Source organism: Rhinopithecus bieti, unplaced genomic scaffold (assembly GCF_001698545.2).
Source record: "Rhinopithecus bieti isolate Rb0 unplaced genomic scaffold, ASM169854v2 scaffold_44826, whole genome shotgun sequence".
Taxonomy (NCBI): Eukaryota; Metazoa; Chordata; class Mammalia; order Primates; family Cercopithecidae; genus Rhinopithecus; species Rhinopithecus bieti.
The window spans coordinates 28,360-35,969 of NW_016817892.1; the positions used below are offsets into that span (position 1 = coordinate 28,360).

The 7,610-nt window shown below is 35.6% G+C and overlaps 1 pseudogene; it reads left to right on the forward strand.

Moving 5' to 3' along the window:
* Positions 1 to 7,392, forward strand: part of LOC108518226 (UDP-glucuronosyltransferase 2B4-like) — a 17,391-nt pseudogene extending 9,999 nt beyond the window's left edge.
* The last annotated feature ends 218 nt before the right edge of the window (positions 7,393 to 7,610 follow it).

Consider the following 7,610-nt stretch of genomic DNA (forward strand, 5'->3'; position numbering starts at 1 on the left):
TGTAGACTTTAATTTTAGAAATTATTGTCTTATTATGTCAACTTAAATTGTAATATATATTTTGTATAGCCTGGTTTGAATAGAAGTAAAAATGAATCCCCAAGCAGATATAGGAATTATTTTGTGTTTTCAAGTGTGAAATATATCATTGTATTATAATAACTAGTGCAACTGCATTTATGGAAGGATGCATTAAGAAAACTACAGCAGAATCAGTTGTGGTTCATTAGCAGATTTTATAGTTTTTAAAATATGAAGCCATTTCTCTGCTGTCCCAGTATAATTTTTTATGTTATTATATCGCACACAAGTGCCTCTGTGCTGTGTTTGTATTGTATCTCTTTTAAAGTGAAGCTCCTATGCCAAGAGAAGGACATTTCTTGGTTTCTTGATTGCAAATGCAGTTGACTCTCAGTATCCCTGGGGAATGGGTTCTAAGACTTTCCTTGGAAACCACAGTTTAAGGATGTTCAAGTCTCTGATATAAAATGGCAGTATTTGTATATAACCTATGTTCATCCTCCTTTTTACTTTATATCATCTCTAGATTACTTATAATACCTAATACAATATAAATGCTAGGTAAATATTTGTTAGACTCTTTTGTTTAGGGAATAATAACAAGGAAAATCTATACATGTTCAGTACATGTACAGATTTTTTTAACTGAATATTTTTTAACATGTGATTAAAATATTTTTTACATGAATTTTTTAACATGTAAAATTTTTTTAACTGAATGTTTTCCATCTGTGGGTTGGTTGAATCCATAGATATGGAGCCCACGGATATGGAGGGCCAGTTGTATTGTACTTGTGATTGACATTGGAAGTGGGAAGACCTTAAAAGTGTGGAAAGGATTGGGTATATTTTTAATTTTATTATTTTATTATTCTGATTTTATTCTGCCAAAGAATCTTCTGATTTTTTACTCATGTTTTCTCTTTTACCTTGCTCTACAACCAGAATTACAAATTATTTGAAACAGAAAATGTTTTCTATGCCTGTCGTATGCATTTCTGACATTGAATATACTGTTTAGAATAGTATTTAAAAACTTTTGTTCAGGTGAAATCAACTTAGTGAATAAATTGATTTTAAATTATAAGAATTTTAAAAGCCTTAAATTGTAAAAAATGAAGGAGAATTCTAGATTAAAAGTAAGAGTAGTGCCTACATTAAGGGTAAGTATTTTATGGACTTTTTTATTATTATACTTTAAGTTCTATGGTACATGTGCACAACCTGCAGGTTTGTTACATATGCATACATGTGCCAATTTGGTGTGTTGCACCCTTTAACTCATCATTTACATTAGGCATATCTCCTAGGGCTATCCTTCCCCCCTCAACACCCCTGCCCCCCTCCCCACAATAGGCCCCTGTGTGTGATGTTCCCCTTCCTGTGTCCAAGTGATCTCATTGTTCAATTCGCACCTACGAGAGAGAACATGCAGTGTTTGGTTTTCTGTTTTTGCGATAATTTGCTGAGAATGATGGTTTCCAGCTGCATCCATGTCCCTACAAAGGACACAAACTCATCCTTTTCTATGGCTGCATAGTTTTCCATGGTGTATATGTGCCACATTTTTTTAATCCAGTCTGTCACTGATGGATATTTGGTTTGATTCCAAGTCTTTGTTCTTGTGAATAGTGCCACAATAAACATACGTGTGTATGTGTCTTTACAGCAGCATGATTTATAATCCTTTGGGTATATCCCCAGTAATAAGATGGCTGAGTCAAATGGTATTTCTAGTTCTAGATCCTTGAAGAATCGCTGCACTGTTTTCCACAATGGTTAAACTATTTTACAGTTCCACCAACAGTGTAAAAGTGCTCCTATTTCTCTACATCCTCTCCAGCACCTGTTGTATCCTGACATTTTAAGGATTGCCATTCTAACTGGTGTGAGATGGTATCTCATTGTGGTTTTGATTTGCATTTCTCTGACAAGTGATGATGAGCATTTTTTCATGTGTCTGTTGACCGTACGCATGTCTTCTTTTAAGAAGTGTCTGTTCATATCCTTTGCCTACTTTTTGATGGAGTTGTTTTTTTCTTGTAAATTTGTTTGAGTTCTTTGTAGGTTCTGGATATTAGTCCTTTGTCAGATGAGTACATTGCAAAAATGTTCTCCCTTTCTGTAGGTTGCCTGTTCACTTTGATGGTAGTTTCTTTTGCTGTGCAGAAGTTCTTTAGTTCAATTAGATCCCGTTTGTTAATTTTGGCTTTTGTTGCCATTGCTTTTGGTGTTTTAGACATGAAGTCCTTACCCATGCCTATGTCCTGAATGGTATTACCTAGGTTTCCTTCTAGAGTTTTATGGTTTTAGGTCTAACATTTAAGTCTCTAATTCATCTTGAATTAATTTTCATATAAGGAGAAAGGATCCAGTTCGATATTGATTCTTCCTATCCATGAGCATGGTATGTTCCTCCATTTGTTTGTGTCCTCTTTTATTTCCGTGACAAGTGGTTTGTAGTTCTCCTTGAAGAGGTCCTTTTCATCCCTTGTAAGTTGGATTCCTAGGTATTTTATTCTCTTTGAAGCTATTGTGAATGGGAGTTCATTCATGATTTGGCTCTCTGTTTATCTGTTACTGGTGTATAAGAATGCTTGTGATTTTGCACATTGATTTTGTATCCTGAGACTTTGCTGAAGTTGCTTATCAGCTTAAAGAGATTTTGGGCTGAGATGATGGGGTTTTCTAAATACACAATCATGTCATATGCAAACAGGGACAATTTGACTTCTTCTTTTCCTAAAAAGACAGTTTTTTAAAAAATCATATAATCAGTCCACAGTAGAAAGGAAGGATAAACTTAAAGGAATATGATAAAATATTTTAATTAAATATCTAAAATCTCTAAAAGCATAACTATTTTCTTGGTGAAAATTCATTTTATTGTTTCCATTATTGTAACTGGTTTGATAATTGTATGTGATTTCCATGACTTAAAACCTACCTATTTAAGGTGTAAAATCCCAATATATTTAGAATGCTTATGAGTCATGAAGCCATCTGGAATCATCCAATTTAGGGTGTTGTATAAGTGACTTATTTCAGTGAGCATAATTTTTTTTTTTTTTGTAATGGTTTTAGATTCATTCACGTTGTAGTGTGTATTTTCATTTTTTTGCAGCAGTATAATATTTTATAGTATAGATATGATACATTTTCTTTGTTCACTTATCAGTTCATTGGCCTTTTGATTGTTTCGAATTGTGGCTACTAGGAACATTGCTACACATGTTTTGCATAAACATGTTTTCTTTGGGATTGATACTATAAGTGGAATTTCTGACTCATGTGGGAACTATATGTTTATGAAGAACTGCTAAACTGTTTTCCAAAGTACTTGTTCCATTTGTCATTGCCACCAACAAAGCAAGAAGGTTCCAATTCCTCCACACTGTGGCCAAAACATGTTATTATCTTTTTGTTATAGCCTTCTTAGTGGGTGTGAAATGATCTCTCATGGTTTTCAATTGAATTTTCATTACAGCTAAAACTGTGGAGCATTGTTAAATGTGCTTACTGACCATATATCTTCTTTGGAAAAATGTCTATTCCAATCCTTGAAACATTTTTAAACTTTGCTACTTGTCCCATTATTGACTTTTAAGAACTATTTATATATCATGGATATAATCTTAGATATATAATTATCAAATATTTTGTGTCATTCTAACTTTTTACTTTTTTGATGATGGCTTTTGAAGTACAAAAAATTTAATTTTAATAAATTAAATTTTAATAATTGATTTATTTATACTCCAAAGGATATAGCGTGCAAAATGTCTACCCAGTCCAGCTACCATCAATTCAGCATTTATAACTACTATCAATAATGTTTTTACGAAATAAAAGTATCACCTAAAGGAATGCTTTTAAAACAGATTGTACCATAAAACAGGTTGGACCAATATAAAAGAAATCTAAAATAAGGTGGTTTATTTAAATGCAAATATACAGATACTTCCATTAAATCTAAACAGACTTTAAAAAGAGGAGCAAATAATGAGAAATGACAGAAAACATTAGAAGAACACAGTTAACAAACGGAACCTTATAATGTAACATGATACTCACACACAAGCATGCACATGTATGTGTTATATATATCAACTGGAAGACACATTTTCTTAGAGCACATTGAATTGTTAATAATTATTTGAAGTGACATGTGGTGGGCCAGAAATCAAGACTCAGTAAATTTGAAAAGATTCAATATCATAAACAATATATGATCCAGCCTTAATTGAAGAAAGGGAGATTTTTAAAAAATATAACTAAAATATCTTTAATTTTGGAAATTAAGAAAACACACTTCAAAAAAATTTAAAGTCATGTCTTAGCCTCCCCAGTAACTGGGATTACAAGCATACACCACCATGCCCGGCCAATTTTGTATTTTAGTAGAGACAGGATTTCACCATGTTGGTCAGGCTGGTCTCAAACTCTTGACCTCGGATGATCCACCCACCTTGGTCACCCAAAGTACTGGGATTACAGGCATAAGCCATTGCTTGAACCCAGGAGTTGGAGGATGCAATGAGCCAAGATCGTGCCATTGTACTCCTGCCTGGGCAACAAGAGCAAAACTGTTTCCAAAAATAAATTAAATAAATAAATAAAACTTTAAAAATTAAAAATTAAAGAAAAACAAAGTCAAGAAGTGAATTGTAATTATGCATGCACTTTTATCTCAGCAATTCTACTTTCAATTATTTACCCAACAGATATGTATTCATATGGAAACCTAGTGCTGTATATGACATGGACAGGAAACAGCAAAATACTGGGTAGAAGTGGTTGATTCCCCTGCAAATGTCCCACCCTCAAGCCTGAAAACTCTTGGCCCTAAACGAGAACGGACATTCTGTTTTGAGGCCCAAAGTTGCCTTTTGGCCTACCATACCCCCCTATTCTGTACTCATGTAAACCCCAACCCCCCGGCATGAACAGAAGAGCAGAAGAATGGCAGAATGGTGCATCAGAGAGAAGAGAAGGAATTTCTGAATGCCGAGAGTAGTTCAGCTGAAGACGGTTGGAGAGGAGAGGAGATTGGATGCTGGATGACCAAACTCCAGAGGAAGAACGTCTTCCCACTCCATCACCATTCCGGCTCCCCATTCATCCCACTGAGAGCCACCTCCATCACTCAGTAAAACCCCTGCATTTGTCCTCCAAGTCCATATGTGACCTGATTCTTCCTGGGTGCTGGACAAGGACTTGAGTACTAACAGGACGCTGAACTGGTTAACACTTAAGTCATTAGTATAGGGCAAGGCTAAAAGCGTACACTAACACATACCCACTTGGGCTTCAGGAGTTGCAGACATCCACCCCTGTGTGCTGCCGTGGTGCCAGAGCCCAGGGGTGCTCACCCAGGCTCCTGCACTTACCTGTCTGTGTGCTCCTTCTCCCTTAAGGGGCTTGAACGTGCATGGCGACTGAGCAGATGAGTCACACAGCTGTCGCACATCTTGTGGGGGGGACAAAGAACTCATGCATTTCATATACCAGAATGTTTATGACAGAATTATTAATATTGTCCAAAAATTGTTAGTAACCCAAATGTCTATTGCTCATAAAATGATGACATAATCTGTGGTTTAGCCATCAACAAAATATTACACAGCAATGGTATTAACCAACAACTGCTACACAAAAGTTTTAAAAAGTAGACTCTAATGAATATATGTTATATAATTCAGTTACATAAACAAAGAAAACTAATGTATGATATTTGAAGTCAGGCTAGTATTTAATTGGAGGACAAAAGTGGTGACTAAATGGTTTAGGACAAGAGAGCTATTCTAGACAGGTTGTGATATCCTACACCATGATCTGAGCAGTAGGTAAATTGGTATCTTCTCTTCAAGATAATGTTCAAGATGATCTTACACTGTTGACCTATTCACTTAGTGTATGTATATTTACCTTTTGGCTTTAATATGTAAAGGTTTATTTTATAGGATATATAATGTACTTAAAATTATAGGAATCAAATATCAAAATAAGCATAAAACAATAGAGAAAATCCTAGAGGTTCCATCATAGTGTGGCCAGGAAAAGCCTCTCTTAGAGGTAACACTTAGAGGGAAGCCTCAAAAAGAGAAAGAAGCATGCCTTGGGTTGTTGTAAGAAAGAATGTTCCAGGAGTATGAGAGAGGGGGCAAAATGTGTAAAGATGCTATGGTGAGTACACTTTTGACACCCTAATGAAAAATAGAAGGTCAATGTCTCTAGAAGACCTAGTGTGTATGGAAAACTTGTTAGGAGAAGAACTTGCCAGTGTTTGATGTTGCAGGGTCCTGTAGGCCAAATAACAGAGTTGGATTTTATTCTTAATATGATGAGAAGTCAGGCAAAAATCTTAATCAGAGGAGTGANAGAGTATAATTGGATTGTTCACAGCACAAAGGATAAATATTTAAGGGAAGGATACCTTATTCTCCATGATGTGATCATTTCACATTGCCGCCTGTATCAAAACATCTCATGCAACCCATAAATATATACACCTGGTAAATATACACAAAAACTAAAAGTTAACAAACTAAAAAATGATAATAAAATGGCTTATATTTGTTTTGCCTGTAAGAAATTAATTTTCCTGACTTTCCGTTTTACTTTATAAAATTTGTCAGTGATAAAATTCCAATGTAAAAGCCAAAGTTTCTATGATGACTCAAACTAAATTGCACAAATTCTATGTCAATTATATGCCATTTACTTTGAATCATTTGGCACTTTAAAAGCCTTTCATGTGCCGGGCGCAGTGGCTCATGTCTGTAATCCCAGCACTTTGGGAGTCCAAGGCGGGTGGACCACCTGAGGTCAGGAGTTCGAGACCAGTCTGACCAACATGGAAAATCCCTGTCTCTCTCTACTAAAAATCCAAAAAGTAGCCAGGCGTGGTGGCGTGAGCCTGTAATCCCAGCTACTTGGGAGGATGAGGCAGGAAAACCTCTTGACACCACGGGAGGTGGAGGTTGCGGTGAGTGGAGCCTGCACCACTGCACTCCAGCCTAGGCAACAGATCGAGACTCTGTTTCAATAAACAAATAAATAAATAAAATAAAAATAAAAACCTTACATGGACTTGATATGCTCAAGAAAATAAACTTACTTTCAATTTTGATATCTCTATGTTTATCCTTCAGATATAAAGAGAACACTATGAAGTTATCAAGAATTGATCATGATCAACCAGTAAAGGTTGTGCAGTCTTCTGGATTGAAATTGTCAGGCACCATAAAGGAGCCAAGCACCGTCAGCTTGCAGCCCACGACCTCACCTGGTTCCAGTACCACTCTTTGGATGTGATTGGGTTCCTGCTGGCCTGTGTGGCAACTGTGATATTTACCATCATAAAATGTTGTATGTTTTATTTCTGGAAATTTGCTAGAACTGGAAAGAAGGGATAAAGAGATTAGCTGTATATGAGGCTTGAAGCTGGGAAACCAGAGAGATGGGACTTCTTCAGTTTATTCCAACAAGAAAGGTTATGATGCAAGATTCCTTTCTTTCTGTGACAGGAAATCTGTTTAAAACTTACTTACCTTGTCAAATAAAAATGTGTTTTCAGAGATTTAATA